Genomic DNA, 17,344 nt, shown 5'->3' with positions numbered 1-17,344 from the left:
TTCACTCAGCACGATGTGTTCCAGATTCCTCCATTTTGTTGCAAATGACCGGATTTCATTGTTTTTGACTGCTGTATAGTATTCTATAGAGTATATATCCCATAATTTCTTTATCTAGTCTACTGTTGATGGGCATTTAGGTTGATTCCAGGTCTTAGCTATTGTGAATTGAGCTGCAATAAACATTAAAGTGCAGACAGCTTTTTTGTTTGCCAATTTAATTTCCTTTGGGTAAATTCCAAGGAGTGGGATGGGTGGGCTGTATGGTAGGGTTATCTTCAGGTTTCTAAGGAATCTCCAGATTGATTTCCATAGTGGTTTAACCAGTTTGCATTCCCAGGAACAGTGGGTTAGTGTCCTTTTTTCCCACATCCTTGCCAGCATCTGTTGTTGGTAGACTTCTGTATGTGAGCCATTCTAACTGGGGTGAGGTGAAACCTCACTGTGGTTTTGATTTGCATTTCCCTGATTGCTAGTGATCCTGAACATTTTTTCATGTGTCTGTTGGCCATTTGGATTTCCTCTTTGGAAAAATGTCTATTGAGGTCCTTGGCCCATCTCTTAAGTGGGTTGCTTGTTTTGTTGTGGAGTTTATTGATTTCTTTGTAGAGTCTGGTTATTAATCCTTTATCTGTTGCATAGTTTGCAAATATTTTTCCCATTCTGTCGGTTGCCTCTTCACTTTCCTTACTGTTTCTTTTGCAGTACAGAAAGTTCTCAATTTGATGCAATCCCAGTTGTTAATTTTGGCTTTGACTGCCTGTGCCTCCGGGGTCTTTTCCAAGAAGTCTTTGCCGGTGCCTATATCTTGCAGGGTTTCTCCAATGTTCTCTAATAATTTGATGGTGTCAGGTGGTAGATTTAGGTCTTTAATCCACGTTGAGTGGATTTTTGTGTAAGGTGTAAGGTAGAGGTCTTGCTTCATGCTTCTGCATGGCCCTACTTTATTTGTATATAGTCATATAAATATTGATTGTTTTCTTTGAGATTTTGAAGTGGTTCTCTAAGGAGTTTCTCCCCACCATGTAAATTTCTCTTCTAGAAAGTGTAAGAAGGCCTCTATTTAATTCTTATTTCTGGACAATTCATCAGTTACAGTAAATACTGGTGATAAGCTAAGAATAGAAAGCAAAACCTAAAAATTAATGACAATTTAAAACAATAAGCAAAGCAAAAACAAGAAAAAGTACCCTACAACTTTTATTGAATCCCATGATTGAGCCTGGAGCCAAGGTTTTCATGTCTATAACATGATTTAATTAGAGATGGGTAATAGCCTCACTTTTTAAATGAGTAGAACAAGATTCAGAGACTTTAAATTACTTGACTTAAGGTCACACAGCTAACAAACACCAGAGTCATACTATAAATGCTGGCCTGTGTTGTTCTGAAGTGAAACTCCCAGGAATCCTCCAAGAAAGAGCCTACAAAAGTCCTGCACTGTTTGGTTGGTGGGAGTCCAGAAGGGAGTTTAAGCAACAGCTCTTCCAAAGAGAGGACAGAGGGGCAGCTCCGTCTCTTAGGAAGAACACTCCGTTTAGTCATGGTTTCCAAAGTGACTGTCTCCTCCCAAATCATTTAAAGCATGGCCATCTTTTAGTTTAGGCTTCCAGAAGGAAGCCTAATGGAATCTGGGGGTGGATAGACTTAGGGATGTTTATACCAGTTATAGAACACATTATCCATTACCTATTGTGCCACAAAACTTCATACTCAGTGGCTTCAAACAGCAATTATTTGATGTCAGTCATGCACAGGACTGAGGGTAGGTTGGATCCAGGTTTAGTCCACGTGTCTTTCATCCTCCTTGTGGATTGCCCGGGGCATGTTCTTGTCATGGTAATAGTAGACATGTAAGCAAGTACAGTGTGTATTTGTTTATGCTGTGTTTTCTAACATCTCATTGGCTAAAGCAAATCACATGGGTTAGCTCAAGTTCAGAGCCCTCTGGTAAGAGGAATTGCAACATCATTTGGCAAAGGTTGAAAGAGTTGAGATGGTGGATTAGAGGTGCCTCTTCCTCCACAGAGAAGAACCAAAGCAGCAACGACAATGAAAACAGCTGTGTGTAGAGATGAGTGCCAAGGGAGAGCACTAGGACTCAGCAAGGGAATTGCGGGAATCCCACGGGACAGAGACCTGGGATGGCGGCATAGAGAGAGAAGCAAAGCAAACTAAACCACCATGACCATGGTGCCGTGACAGGCTGGGATCCCCCATGCCAGAGGAAAGGGTGTGTGATAGAGATTCAGCAGGGCCCCTCTGCAAGGCAATGCAAGACACAGGAGGGGTCCCCGGCCATCACAGATCTGCAGCCCAGTAAGGGGAATGACCTGTAGTACCCCTGGTGCTTTGCTGGAGAAGGAACTTGGATCGGCTCCTGCCAGCCCCTCCCCCGCCCAGCACAGGCTGTGGCAGGGCACGGTGATTCCACCTTGAGGAATGTTTCCCTTAGAAAAGAGTGTGAAAGCCAAGAGGGCTAAAGAATTGAGGTCAATAATTTAATGGAGCACAGGGACTAGGAAAGTTTTGAAAAAGCAGGGAAGAGAAATAGCACAGAGGCATTAACTGGAGAGGCTTCTGTCTTGTACGAGGAGTTCTCTCTTGGAAAGCAAAGTGCAGATTCTCCGGGTGACTCAGGAACTCCTCTAGGTGAGGCCTGTCGTTGAATTATGAGGACGGAAATGTGCCTTTAATAAAAGTCAGATGTGGCCTGTTGTCTTGGGACTCTATTTGCCTCATAACAATATTTGGCTATGCTCCAATCATAAGTGGACCAGGATTATTTTTGTCTTTTTCTTTGCTGTATTCCTGGCACTTAGTTCAGTGTTTGGTATACAATAGGTGTCCCACAGTTTTTTACTAACTGAGTGAATGAATAAATGACTGAATAAATATGAAAACTTTATGTGGGGGAAATTTTAATATGTTTCTTTTGCTGTAGCTTGCATGAAAGGTACGGATAAAGGGGCAATAGCAAATTGGGACTGACTAGAATCCAGTATACACATGGGTTCAAAATATGACTCCTCTCTTACTGGAGATCGTACAGTGTGCTGCTCATTGTTCAAAGACTACCTCTGGAGAAGATGTGTGGGGAAGGTGTGCTGTCAGACTGAACCAGACGAGGGACAGCAAGAGGAAATGTACAGCCAGCGCTTTTCCAGGTTGAAGAAAGAACCAGCCAGGGGTTTCCTTTCACAGACCAGATGGCAGCCTCCAGCTGGCTGCCCTGGGGACACGGACTTGGAAGCACTCCGTGGCCAAGCAGACCTGCCCACTTGCAGGTCTGTGGGAGGCCCGGGATGCGCTGGGTTGTAATTACCTCCCAGCTGAGTCTTTGCGCAGTAACACAGCTGGCAGAGCTGAGGCTGCTGCAGCATTTTCTGTATTAATTTGAAATTGCCTCAAATCATATTATTTTATAGATATAAATACATGATGTGGGTTGGATCAACATTTAGACTCTTACGAATTTTTTGGGCACAGGATGCTGGTGATTGTGGGGTGGAGGTGGGACAGTTGCAGAGACATCCTTCTCACTTGCACTTTCAGATACCGTTGGTGGTGATGCAGCCTCACCTGTTGTTTTGGAGGCAAATTGATCATGTGATAAAACTGTAAATGTACAGGGCCTTTGGGACCAGCAGGACCTTTTTCTGAGGACCTATGGTCCGTGTTAAGGCCTCTTATTCATATTTCAAGATCAAAGGGAAGCTATCAGCATGTTTTTAAAGAAAGAAAACCTGCATGTTGTGGGTAGTGATTCGATCAGATTTCTGCTTTGGAGAGGCCCTGACTGAGAGACAGTTGTAGAAATTTAGCTGAGAGATGATCACCATTTAGGCTGAAGTGGTAGTAACAGAAATGGAAGGAGGGGTGCATTTGAGTGAATTCAAGAAGCAAATTTGCTAGGACTTGGTAAATGATTGGAATGCGGAGAGGGCAAGGGGGAAAGGTGTAGCAAGGAGTACAGCTCGGCTCCGTGTTTACCTGGATGGGTGGGGAATCTCTAACTTGGAGGTGTTTGTGGACCCTGAAATCCTGTATGGCCACTTATAAGGACAAGGCAGATCAATCTTGTGAATTATTCAGGCCTGGAAAAATGCCTATAGCATGTTACTGAGTACGAAATTGAATTACAAAATAATAGAAATAATATTTTAGGATATATCAACTTTTTAAATTTGTTTTTGTATGTTTCCAAGGGATTCGTGAGCCGAGGCATAAGCTGATAACAGTCTTCATTCGTGAGGTATGGGTGGGATTATAGGGTCCTTTCACTTTCTCCTTAATATATAAGGATATTAATAGTAATAAGAATATTCTTGATGTATATGAATATTATTTGTTCATAATAGGCATGGTATAATTTGTCTTTTTAAAAAGTTTGTTTCTTTTCAGTTAAATTAAAATTTAATCTCTGTTAAATATAAGAGTGGGAATAAGAGACGGAGGAGAGGTACAATTTGGGACATGCTCAATCGGACTTGCCCCAAATGCTGGAGTTAGAAATGTGCCAGGGGATTCCAATTCAATCCCATCAAGGTGGCATGTACCAATGCCATCTCACTAGTCCCAGTGATCAATTTCAGTTCACAATTGACCATAATGATAGGTCTAAGAGCCAAAGGGATCACACAAACAAGACTAGTGTCTGCTAATACTAACTGATAGAATTAAGGAGGAGAGAACAATCCAACATGGAAAGCGGGATACACAGCAGACTCATAGAATGGCAGATGTCCTAAACAGCACTGTGGCCTCAGAATCAGCCCTTAAGGCATTCAGATCTGGCTGAAGAGCCCGTGAGAGTATTTTAGGCATGGAAAGCCAAAACACTCTGGAAAAAACAAAACAAAACAAAACAAAACAAAACAAAAAAACCTAAATGAAAGATCTCTACGAGTGAGATCCCAGTGGAAAGAATGGGCCATCAAAGAAGGAGGTACCTTCCTCTGAAGGGAGGAGAGAACTTCTACTTTGACTATGACCTTGTCGAAATAAGATTGGAGTTGGCAAACTCAAAAGGCTTCCATAGCCTTGGCAACTCATGACTAGAGCCTCAGGTGATTACTGACGCCATAAATAAGAGTGTCAAATTGTTAAGTCAACAACAGGAGTCACTGTGCACTTAGTCCTCATGGAGGATCTCTGTCCTTAATGGGTTGTCCATTGTGAATTAATGCTATAACTAGTAGTCAAACATTACTTTACACTTTGTGTTTCTGTGTGGGTGCAAACTGTTGAAATCTTTACTTAATATATGCTAAAGTGATCTTCTGTATATAAAGAGAATTGAAAATGAATCTTGATGTGAATGGAATGGGAGAGGGAGTAGGAGATGGGAGGGTTGTGGGTGGGAGGGAAGTTATGGGGGGGGGAGCCGTTGTAATCCATGAACTGTACTTTGGAAATTTATATTTACTAAATAAAAGTTTAAAAAAAAAGAAAAAGAGTTTGTTTCTTTAAAAATTTATTTATTTTCATTTTATTTGAAAAGCAGAGTAAGAGAGAGATTGAGATTCCATCTGCTGGGTTAATACTCAAATGGCTGCAACAGCATGGGTGACGAGGACCCAAGTACTTGAGCTATCACTAGGTTCCTCCCAGAGTGTGCATGAGCTAGAAGCTGGATTTGAAAGTGGAAGTGGAACTTAAACGCAGGCAGTCTGATTTGGGATGTGGGTTTCTCACCTCTGCACAAAACATCTGCCCTGCGTGCTATAATTTGTTAATATTCTAGTTGCTGACAAGAAGGGAAGTCAGAAAGCCTGAGGGCTAAGTATTTAAGGACCATACAGAATTCTAGGCTCCTGATGGAAGAATCCCCTGATGTTTTCAGCTGAGCTGGACAAGCCCATGGGTATGAGCTGGCAGTGTCCCTTGCCTGTGCTTGGGAAGAGCTCAGCGGACAGCGGCTGCAGCCAGCTTGCAGAGCAAGAGAGGAGGATGGCCCTGTCTCTGATGCATGAAAAGTTCAAAAAGGGGGAAAAAACCCTGAGCAGGCAGAAAGGAAGAAACTTGAAAGGCTTCTGCAATTTATTTCCCTGTTCTATTTTTCCGCAGTTCTAGCCATCTCTCCACGGAGCCAGAAGCACACAGACATCCAAACCTACCAGTAGGAATGATGCTTGTCAAGGATGCCTGCGGTCAGCCCAAATGTGAGACAGTTTAATCCTCTAATTATAGATGACTCCAGCAGCAACAGGCGCTCGGAGCCCCCAACCAGGATCACAAGAGACACAATCCCGGCTCCTTCAGGTAAATCCTGCGATTACTCAGCACAGGGAAAAGGTGGGATCTGAAGGGTTCTTTATTGGAAGCCCACAGGAGCACTGGCTTTCTGAAGTCTGGCTTCACAGGACCCACGTGGGGCCCATCAGCTCGGTCTTTGTGCCCCGCACACCCTAGACGGTGCTGTTCACCCTGCCGACCAGTCTGCAGTGCGAGTTGCAACTATTAGTGCTCCTGTTCGCAGCCCCGGGTACTTAAGGCAGCAGCACGGCACGGCCTGCTGGGCTGAATCCAGCTCCACCACTAGGCTGCGTGCGTTTGGAAAAGTTACTCCTTAAGTCTCAGTTTCCTCATTTGCAAAAAGATGAAAATGCTAATAGTTACTTCACATGATGGCTGTGGCGAGTGAAGGTGTTCCCAGTGAGGGCAGGGTACCTCGAGGGCAGTGCCCGCAGCGAGGAGGCAGAGTCAGTGGGAGTCACTTTTATGGGTTATATTCTGCCTTGTGTTAGAAGTCCGCAGAGTAAATCGGTTCCACATACTGTTGCCCATGTTGTCAGCATTTGCGCATGCAGTGAGGTTCTGCCAAGATGTTAGAAATGAAAAAAAAAAATAGATTTCGCTTTGAGAATGAAACAAAAAGATAGTTATATAATGGAGCACAACAAAGTCATCTCCCAGTGATACGGTGGCTCCAGGGGAAGCAGGACTCCACTGTAACCGCCCACTCAGTGCTTTCTACCCTGTCTCAGGTGCCAGGCTGGGAATTATAGGTAGGTTGGGACTCGATGCTTGCTTTCATGGAAATGACCAAACAGTAGCTGAAACAGGCATAACTAAGAGTACACAGACAGATAATCGCATATCATAACAAATTCTGTTAGGTGTTAGCAAGAGGTTGTGTGGTATTGCATTCCTATGTGATTATACCATACACTATTTGACTATTCTATTATTGATGAATGCTAAGGTTGCTTTGCTTTTATTAGTCATTTGTTTTAAAGTATGTATTTTGTTATTTATTAGTATTTATTTGAGAGGCAGAAAGAGAGAGTGAGCTCCCATTTGCTGGTTCACTCCCCTAATTCCTTCAATAGCTGGGCCTGAACCAGGCCAAAACCAGGAGCTGAGAATTCAAATCAGGTCCCCTATGTGGGTGGCAGGGACCTAACTGCCCAGGCTCTTTGATATGGGATGTGTGCATCCCAGCAGGTTTCTCAAGCTAGGCCAAATGCCTGCCTCTGTTTTGTTTTTGACAATCATGAACAAGGCTACTATGAACAGTATAATATGATGGAACTCCGTAAAGTTTGTAGAAAATGGAATTAAAAATAATTTTATTCTGGTGTGAAAAATTTTTAGATCCATAAATAGTGTTTTCCATGATATAATTTGTTATAATGTAAATAAATTCATTACATTAAATATTTATTAATCTATAAATAATAATGCATTACCACAATACACACTTTCCACAAACTTTCTCTAGACCTCTTGTATGCTTCCATTTCAAAATTTTTATACCAAAATTAATGTCTTTTAATTCAATTTTCCACAAACGTTTTGAAGCATCTTGTATGTTCTAGTGCAGAGTTAGTTTTTTTTTTTAAAGATTTATGTACTTATTTGAAAGAGTGTCTAACAGACAGAAAGTGGGGGGGGGGGAGGTGAGGGAGGGAGGGAAGGAGAAAGGGAGGGGAGAGAGAGAGAGAGAGAGAGAGAGAGAGAGAGAGAGGATTGCTCTTCCATCTGCTGGTTCCCAAATGGCTACAACAGCCATTCTGGGCCAGGCCAAAGCTGAGAGCCTGGAACTCCATCTGGGTCTCCCACATGAGTGGCAGCAGCTCAGATACCTGGGCCATCCATCTTCTTTTTCCTTCCCAGGCACATTAGCAGGGATCTGAATCAGAAGCAGAGGAGCTGGGACACCAACAAGAGAACTGATATGGGATGCCGGTGTCGCAAGGGGAGGCTTAACCCTCTGTGCCACAATGCCAACCCCATAGACAGTTTGCATAAATTGTAATTTTTTGGGAATTCGTCCTTTCAGTACCAAAGCCAGGGTGGTGGAGCTGTGTGCCCTGGAGGTATATAGTGAGGGAGGGTGTGGTCTGTTGATTCTATAATCACAATAACAAAGTCAATGAGAATCTCAATCATTCGAAGTAATCCTCTTTTCCCTACAGCCCAAATCTTTTGTTAGTTAAGTTCTAAAGGTAATGGCTGAGATATCTGTTGCATTTTCACATATATGATTATGTGTAAGCTTTAAATTGGCATGTTATAACACATTTTATGTGAAGTTCATTTTGAGAATTCTTTTTAAAAAATGATTTATTTATGTGAAAGGCAGAATGACAGAGAAAGAGGGGAAGAGACAGAGAGAGAGGTCCTCCACCCTCTGGTTCACTCCCCAAATGACTGCAGTGGCTGAGAGCTGGGCCAGCAGTCGGGAACTCCATCCTATTCTCTCCTATGTGGGTGGCAGGGGCCCAGAGATTTGGGCCGACTCTGCTGCTTTCTTACGTGCATTGCCAGAGAGTCGAATCTGAAGTGGAGCAGCTGGGACTTGAATTAGTGCTCCCGTATGGGATACAAGGGTTGCAAGCGGTGGTGTAACTCACTATGTCACAACACTGGGCCCCAGATTTAGAGAATTCTTAATTATAGAGTTAGCTCTTGACACACTTGGACTCAGCTACACACCTTTATTTCAAGAGTAAGTTTGTAATAGTTGGGAATTATTGGAGCTTGCCTGCTTTGGTACAGGTGGTATCTCCAGTCCTTGTGCTACTACATGTTCATGGATTTAAATAGTAGATTAGAAATGAACAGTGATTGGAAGAGCAGAGAAATAGCCCTTAAGTTTCATAAATTCTGTCATTTTAAGCACCCACTTGGAGTTTTCAAACATCTGCAAACATGTTTGAAAGTGACTTGAGCAGATCTCAAAGAAACAAAGGCATGGATGGTATTATAACTACTAGAATTCATTGTTTAGTAATTTTATGAATCATGATCAAGTTGAACACTTTTCCTAACTACTTGTATATGTGTTCCTTCATATGAAAGATAGTTTTCAAAATTAGAATGAATAGAAAGTATTTTCTACTTGATTCTGGGCAGACAGAACGACAAATCTGGCTCCACTATCTGTGGGCATGAATACATAAAGATCAATTTAGATGAAGTCATTGACAAATTTACAGAAAGCTAGACTCAAAAATATAAATTATATTATTTGTATTTATTGTTGTGACAAATCAATAAATAAGGATAAGTGTTTTCCCTTTAAAATACATTAAGGCCATTGAAAAGTATTAAACCATTAATTTTCTCAGCTTTCTTTCTGTAATTTTGTATTTTATTTATTTATTTATTTATTTATTTATTTATTTATTTTTACAGGCAGAGTGGACAGTGAGAGAGAGACAGAGAGAAATGTCTTCCTTTGCCGTTGGTTCACCCTCCAATGGCCGCTGCAGCCGGCGCACTGCGCTGATCCGAAGGCAGGAGCCAGGTGCTTCTCCTGGTCTCCCACGGGGTGCAGGGCCCAAGCTCTTGGGCCATCCTCCACTGCACTCCCTGGCCACAGCAGAGAGCTGGCCTGGAAGAGGGGCAACCGGGACAGAATCCAGCGCCCCGACCAGGACTAGAACGTGGTGTGCCAGCGCCACAGGCAGAGGATTAGCCTATTGAGCCGTGGCGCCGGCCTGTATATTACTTTTTAAAACTTTTTTGGTATATAGCTGTGAGTCTTTACTAATATGTGAAGTTTAATAACAGAACATACTCATTTCTTTCTGCCTATTGTTACTTATTTGATTATTTGATTATTCTAGAAAATATTTTGTTAGAAGACAAGGGTATTGATAGTGATGTGCTCTGAGTGTCATGATGTCAGACATGCTCATTTAACCTGTATGTTTCTAATTTATAGGCATTAAGTTGCTCATAATGCTGTGCTGTTTGATGGCTCCAGTATCTAGACTTCGTGTTCTGTGTCCTCTTTTATTCCAAAGAGTAAATTCTCACTTTCTACTTTCTGTAAAAAATTCTCACTCTATTTCATGTTTATTCTATTTCATTATTTTTGTTACTCCCTCTTCCAATTTTTTTTCTCCCACTTTTCCTTTTTGAGATAAGTGCTTCACTCTTCAATTTTCTTCTTTTCAAATGAACACAGTTTAAAGCTCATATTTTCTGCAGGTTTGAGGGTATAGTATTTTCTTTGTCGTTTTCTAAGTATTTGCACTGAGGTCAGACAACATACTCTCATCTCACTGTTGAGAATGGATTTATGGTTATCATATGGTCCCTTTTTGTAAATGTTTGTGTATGTTTGGGTCTTCTGTGTTCATTTGGTTTAGTGTTCTCCAAATGTCCATTTGGCCAAGTTTGTCAAATCTAGATCTGCACTGATTTTTGTCAGTTAATCGACTAATCACTGAAAGGTTTGTTTTGAAGTCTTCATAAATTGTGGCTGTTTATTTTCTCATCTATGCTATTAATTTTTGTGTTATGTATTTCAGGCCACATTAGTAAATGCATGTCAATTTAAAATTATTTTGTTTCCAGCATGATTTAACTTTTTATTGTTAGGAACTAATAGTCTTTAGGAATGATTTTTGCCTCAAATTCTATTTTGTTTGCTATTAGTATAGTTATATAATCTTTCTTTTATTAGTATTTTCATGCTGCCTTTCACTTTCATCCTTTCTGTATCTATATATTTAATGTGTCTTTTGAAAATTTGGATTTTATATTTTTTAGGTTCTCCCTCTTTTTAATTGAAGCAATATTGGCTTATATTCATCATAATTACTGATGTATTTGGAATTTTTATACTATTTATTTTCTATAACAATTTTATGTTATGTCTCCTCTTTATATTTTTTTACCTTTTTTTGTGCAAATTCTAATTTTGGGGGTATTATATGTTATGTTTATACATTTTATAAGTTACTTTGGATGTTATAAAATAAATTTTTACATTATAAAAGGACAAAGTTAACAAGTATCTTACCATGAACTACATTTTTTAAGATTAATTTGTTTATTTGAAAGGGAGGAGGATGAGAAAAAGGGGAAGGGGGAGAGAGAGGTGAGGGGAGAGGGAGAGAGAGAGCGAGAGAAAGATTTTTCATTTGCTTTCTCCATTTGTTACAACAGCCTAGACTGAGTCAGGTCAAAGTCAGGAGCCTACAACTCCATCTAGATCTCCCATGTGGGTACAGGGGCCCAAGCATGTGGGCAATCTTCTACTGCTTTCACAGATACACTAGCAGAGAGCTGGATCAAAAGTGGAGCAACTGGGGCATGAATTGGTGCTCATATGGGATTCCAGTGTCACTGGTGGTAGCTTGACCTGCTGCACCACAATGCTAGCCCCAAGAAATAACCTTTATCCATATCCCAAATAACCTTAGAATACCATAAACTCTATTTATAGTGACTTTGACTTCAGGCAATAATGCCTTTTTGATTTTTAACCCCATTAGTCATTATTATTACTGCCATAAATAATCCATGTCCATTTATAATTCAAATATGAACATATATCCATTCAGTTTTGCTTGCTGCCCTCTATACCCCAGGCCTTCAATCTGGGATCCCTGCTCATAGTATGTACTATAGAATTTTTTTTCAGTGAAGGAATGCTGATGATGAACTTTTTTCCCCCTGAAATGTCTTCATCTTCCGTTTTCAAGGGAGAATGATAAGTTATACTTTTTCCCTATTAGGGATTTGAAAAGGCATTCAATTGTCTATGAATTTCATTGCTGATCTTCAGAAGTCTGTTGTCAGTCTGAGTATCATTTCTTTGAATGTAATCTTTCCATTTTTATTGGCTCTATTTAATATTTATTTTGATCTCTGACTTTATTTTTGCCTTTCTTTTTATCTTTGGTTTTATTTAAAAAATCTGTGATTTTTCTAACAGGTGAATTTCTTATTTACTTATCTTGCTTGGGATTTTCTGAAATTCTTGAGAATTCTGAAGGTCATTGCCGTCAACCAATTTTGAAAATTCATAGCCATTCTCTCCTCATCAATTACCTTGGTGCCTTTTTTTCTCTTCTTCTGAGTTAGAATTTTTAGAATTTCTTGCTTTACTTTTCAATTATAATGGTTCCATTTAGTTCTTGTTAAAACTTCTGTGGTACCATTCATAGTCTATTTCCAGCAGATATTTTCAATTTTATCATTTATGTTTTTAGACATAAATAACTGATAATAGAGGTTAAAAATTTGATCTGATACCTGGAATATTTGAAGTCTGTGTAGATCTAAGGGTGTTATCTGTGATTTCTCTTATTATATTTTCTTATTATCTTATATTCATATATGTCTGGTAATTTCTGATTGCTTGCTCATCAATGCTTTTCAAGCATAATTTGTGGGGTTCTCTGAGGTCCAAAATGGATGTGTTCACCTTTAGAGAGATTTTGTGCTGACTCCCACCATGGCCCCAAGTACTCTACACTTTGGAAAACCACAAAATAAGTTCAAAGATAAATGTGTATAAGGGCCTGTCGCAGACACTGTTTGTATATCATTTATATTTCCTCCATATCTCTTACTGGTCCTGTGTATTTATCCCCAATACGCTATACTTTGCTGCTAATAGCTGTTATCTGTAACATACTTCAGAGGATTGTTCTTGGACTGTTGGATCTATTTTGCCCGTTAAGATATTTGAAAGTTTCTGTAACCAACAACTTCCTCATTCAGGAGTACCTGGGAGTTTACATCCTCTCAGGGATAACGGAAGCCAATGACTGATTGCTACAGGAGTACAAAAGCCCAGGTTCCGTGCCTGAAGGTTGGGCTTTCTGTGGAGTCATGTTGAAGCTCACTCGTGTTTTCTCCTTGACTTGGCTTCATTCTCTGGTCATGCTTCCCTTTCAGTTTCTCTTGAGGGAGCTTTCTGAACAAGTCACTCATGCTGAATTCTTGCTCATGGTCTGCTCCTTGAAGAACCCAGTTGAACATAAGGCTTGTGAACAGCTAAAACCTACAGGGATGGCTTCTTTGATATTTTTCCTCTTATGAACTGCTTAGTAAGGCAGTGCTTTACAACATTACTGGTGGCCAGGTCTAGCTGTATCTGATTTTTCTGTTTTACCTGAGAATTCATGTCTCTGTCATCCTAATATGAGGAAGATCTCAAACAATACTCTCTGCTTTGGTCAATTCTTCTTGCTCCACCTCTCTCCTGATCGACCCAAATATTGATCCAGAGAAGAAAGCATTTGTGGTACCTGCAATTTCCTGTTTGATGCTCTGACATAATGTTGCTTATAACTACAGTGTATTTCCGAGGGTCTCTTGCAGTTATGTCAGATCTCTGAGCCCTGGCTAACTGAAAGTTTATAGAAAACATAGATGCTTCTGGGGCCGGTGCCATGGCTCACTTGGTTAATCCTCTGCCTGTGGTGCCGGCACCCAATATGGGCGCCGGGTTCTAGTCCCGGTTGCTCCTCTTCCAGTCCAGCTCTCTGCTGTGGCCTGGGAGGGCAGTGGAGGATGGCCCAGGTGCTTGGGTCCCTGCACCTGCGTGGGAGACCAGGAGGAAGCACCTAGCTCCTGGCTTCAGATCGGCGCAGTGCCGGCCGTGGTGGCCATTTGAGGAGTGAACCAACGGAAGGAAGACCTTTCTGTCTCTCTCACTGTCTGTAACTCTACCTGTCAAAAAAAAAAAAAAAAAAAAAAAAAGAAAGAAAAGAAAAGAAAATATAGATGCTTCATCTAAACCTAGTACCTAAGATCCCCCAGGCATTTGCATTTTCTGTTGTCACCAGCTGAATACAGGTGACTTAATGGGGAACTCATGGGCTCTAAGAGTGATGGAGCCAATCGGTGAAAGAACCTTGGTTCCCTAAATGACTGTGTGGAGCATAGTTATCTCTACCAGTCCTCATTTTCAGATTACAGTATGAGTAAGAAATAAATCTTTATTGCTTAAACCTCTAGATAGGTAGGGTATTTGTTATAGTAGTTAATAAACCTGGATGATAGTCATTAGTGATTATCTTTGTACCACCCTTGTCTTCAGCTCTAGCTTTCATAAACAATGCTACACACCATTCTCAGCACTGGTGATACAATAATGAATAAAAACAGCTCGCTTTTTCACAGAACACAAAAACTTTATTGATGGCCATTTCTTTGGCATGATAGAATCTTCCTTTTTTGTTTAAGAAAAATGAACAGAGGGGCCGGCACCGTGGTGCACTAGGTTAATCCTCTGCCTGCGGCACCGGCATCCCATATGGGCACTGGGTTCTAGTCCTGGTTGCTCCTCTTCCAGTCCAGCTCTCTGCTGTGGCCTGGGAAGGCAGTGGAGGATGGCCCCTGCACCCACATAGGAGACAAGGAGGAAGCAGCTGGCTCCTGGCTTCAGATCGGTGCAGCTCTGGCTGTTGCGGCCATTTGGGGAGTGAACCAATGGAAGGAAGACCTTTCTCTCTGTCTCTCTCTCTCACTGTCTATGACTCTACCTGTCAAATAAATAAAAATAAAATCTTTAAAAAAAAGAAAAATGAACAGATTCATCAATGAGATCTTTATTTAATTTTCTCTCTCATCTTGTATATTTTTCCTCTTTCAATTTAGCTACATTCTTTCTTATTTTTATATCCTTTATTTATTGAGAGAGAAAGAAAGAAAGAGAGAGAGAGAGAGAGAGAGAATTTTTCCATCTCCTGGTTCACTGCCCAGTGTCCATAACAGTCAGGGCTGGGCCAGGCCAAAGTCAGGAGTGGAGATCTCAATCTAGGTCTCCCACGTGGTGGCAGGGACCCAACTGCCTGAATTATCACCTGCTGCCTCCCAGGGTGCACATTAGCAGGAAATTGGAATCAGGAGCAGAGCCAGAACTTGAACCCAGACACTCCAATGTGGGATTGTGGGCATCTAAGTGGTCACGTCAATGCTAAGTCAAACACCTGCTCCAGTTTTAGCTGCATTTAGATTATACAGGATGACTACTTTCAAAGTCGTCCATTTTCTTCACTGAAGTTGAATCTATTTCAAATGTGCTGCACTCACTTCTTGCCCGTTTTTGTCAATATATGATTTCTGAATTTTCATTCTCATCCCTCCTTTTCCTTTGTCTTTTTTGGGGCCTGGGCACTATTCTATAGTCTTTGACATTACAGGATTATTTACCTTTTCAATAGACCTTAATTTTTTTAGAGCATTTTTAGGTTGACAGCAAAACTGAACAGAAAATACAGAGCTTTCCTGTATCCTCCCTGCCCCCCCCCCCCCCGCCCCCAATACGCAACCTCTCCCACTATCAACATCCTGCACCAGTGGTACCTTTGTTCTAATTGATGAGCCGACACTGCTACACTGTTATTATCCAAAGTTCGGAGTTACATTAGGGCTCACTCTTGGATTTTAACCAATGTAGCAGTGACGTGTCTAGCACTGTGGTGTCATGGGTAGGAATATTTTCACTGCCCTAAAAGTCCTCTGTGCCTCACCTGTTAATTTCTCCCTCTCTCTTAACCCCTGGAAACCACAATCCTTAAATTTTTTTCTTATTTATTTGTGAGAGAGCGACAAAAACTCAGGCAGAGGGAGGAGGAGAGAGGGCTCTCCCATCTGCTGAGTCACTCTCCAGATGTTCATAATGGCCAAGGCTGGGAGCTGGAAACTCACTCACCGTCTCTCATGTGGGTGGCAGGAATCACTGCTGCCTCCCAGGGGCTGCACTGGCAGGAAGCTGGAGTCAGGGTCAGCAGGTGGGCATCATGCCCAGGCTTCTGATAGGGGTGTCTTAACCAGCATATTAACTTCTAGGCCAGGTGCCTCCCTCAGGATCTTTTTAATGTCTCCATGGTTTTGCCTTTTCCAGAATAGCATATGGTTGGAATCATACAGGATGGAGTGTTATCATGTTGACTTCTTTCTCTTAGAAATGTGCGTTAATATTCATCCATGTCTTTTTGTGGCATTATAGCTCATTTCTTTTTAGCCTAGAATAGAATTCAGTTGTCTGGATGTATCACAATTCATTCATCTACTGAAAGATACATTGGTTGCATCCAGGTTTTGGTAATTATGTACAAATCACCTATAAACATATATTGCTGGATTTTGTGTGGACGCAGGTTTCCACTCATTTGGATAAATATCAAAGAGTACAACTGCTGGGTCATACGATAAGAGAATGTTTAATTTTGTAAAAATCTGTCACTCTGTCTTCCAAAGTGGTTCTACCTTTGGCATTTCTACCAGCAATGAATGGGAGCACCTATTGCTCCACACACCTGCCAGCATTTGGTGTTGTCAGAGTTTTGAATTTTGGTTATTCTACACAGTATCTATAGGTGGTATCTCATTGTTGTTTTAGTTTGCACTTCTCTAATGACACAGGATGTTGATATTGTCCTCATATGCTTCTCTGCCCTGTGTATATCTTCTTTGGTGACATGTGCCATTTCTAAGCCAAGTTCTTTGTGGCAAGGGATTCCTGTACAGTAAAACAGGATTAATGGCTTTCTGAGAATTGTTTGAGCAGACAAAAATGAGTGATAAGCTCAAAGATCTTCCTTTAAATGAGATGATGTCCACATTTAAGGCCGACTCAATGTAGATCAATGCAGAGACCTGATGACAACTTATTAGCCCCGAATCAAGCCAAGCAGAAGGCTTTTCAGTAAAGTGGCCCATTCAGTCCTCCTGCTGAAGCTTTCTGGAAGGGTAATGAGAGCTCCTGTCCCTTTGTAACTGCCCCCTTCTGCTTGGTTAGGAGAACACAGGGCATGTGTGGGAGTAAGAGCCCTGGGGAACTGTGTGTTGTAAAACCCTCACTTCGTCACCCAGACGCGTTATCTGCGTGAGCTCAGGTAGTTGCATGTTTGGTAGTTTGCATGTGGCCAGTAGCCACATCCACCCCAGTCCTGCTCTGTCACTCACTTGCTGAACAGCCTGTGGGGTGTGTACAACCAGCAGACAGTGCTCGTGTTGAAGCCCTCAGTTTCTTCCCCTGCAAATGGAGATTCTTAGCATTTAGGATCAAGATCCTGGCATGTCTTACGTGGCAGAACTTCTCTGAATTTTTGCACTTGAGATTTCTTAGCTTTCCTGAATC

At 41.4% G+C, this 17,344-nt stretch overlaps 1 long non-coding RNA gene across 2 annotated transcripts in view; it reads left to right on the top strand.

The window, feature by feature from the left end:
* The window catches only part of LOC149127154 (uncharacterized), a 103,103-nt gene that overhangs the window by 68,244 nt on the left and 17,515 nt on the right, over positions 1 to 17,344 (top strand). Inside the window, exons 2-3 of one of the 2 annotated variants that reach the window (XR_016233285.1) lie at positions 6,070 to 6,264; positions 9,646 to 11,235. This is a non-coding gene — a long non-coding RNA (uncharacterized LOC149127154). Of the gene's footprint in view, positions 1 to 6,069; positions 6,265 to 9,645; positions 11,236 to 17,344 lie in introns of those variants that run through there. The other variant, XR_016233283.1, reaches the window with a different exon arrangement.

The sequence above is a fragment of the Oryctolagus cuniculus genome, chromosome 4 (genome assembly GCF_051225735.1).
Source record: "Oryctolagus cuniculus isolate XC-2025 breed Fujian yellow rabbit chromosome 4, ASM5122573v1, whole genome shotgun sequence".
Lineage (NCBI taxonomy): Eukaryota > Metazoa > Chordata > Mammalia > Lagomorpha > Leporidae > Oryctolagus > Oryctolagus cuniculus.
Note: the sequence above shows the minus strand (reverse complement) of the source record. Positions and strands in the feature narration are given on the sequence as shown.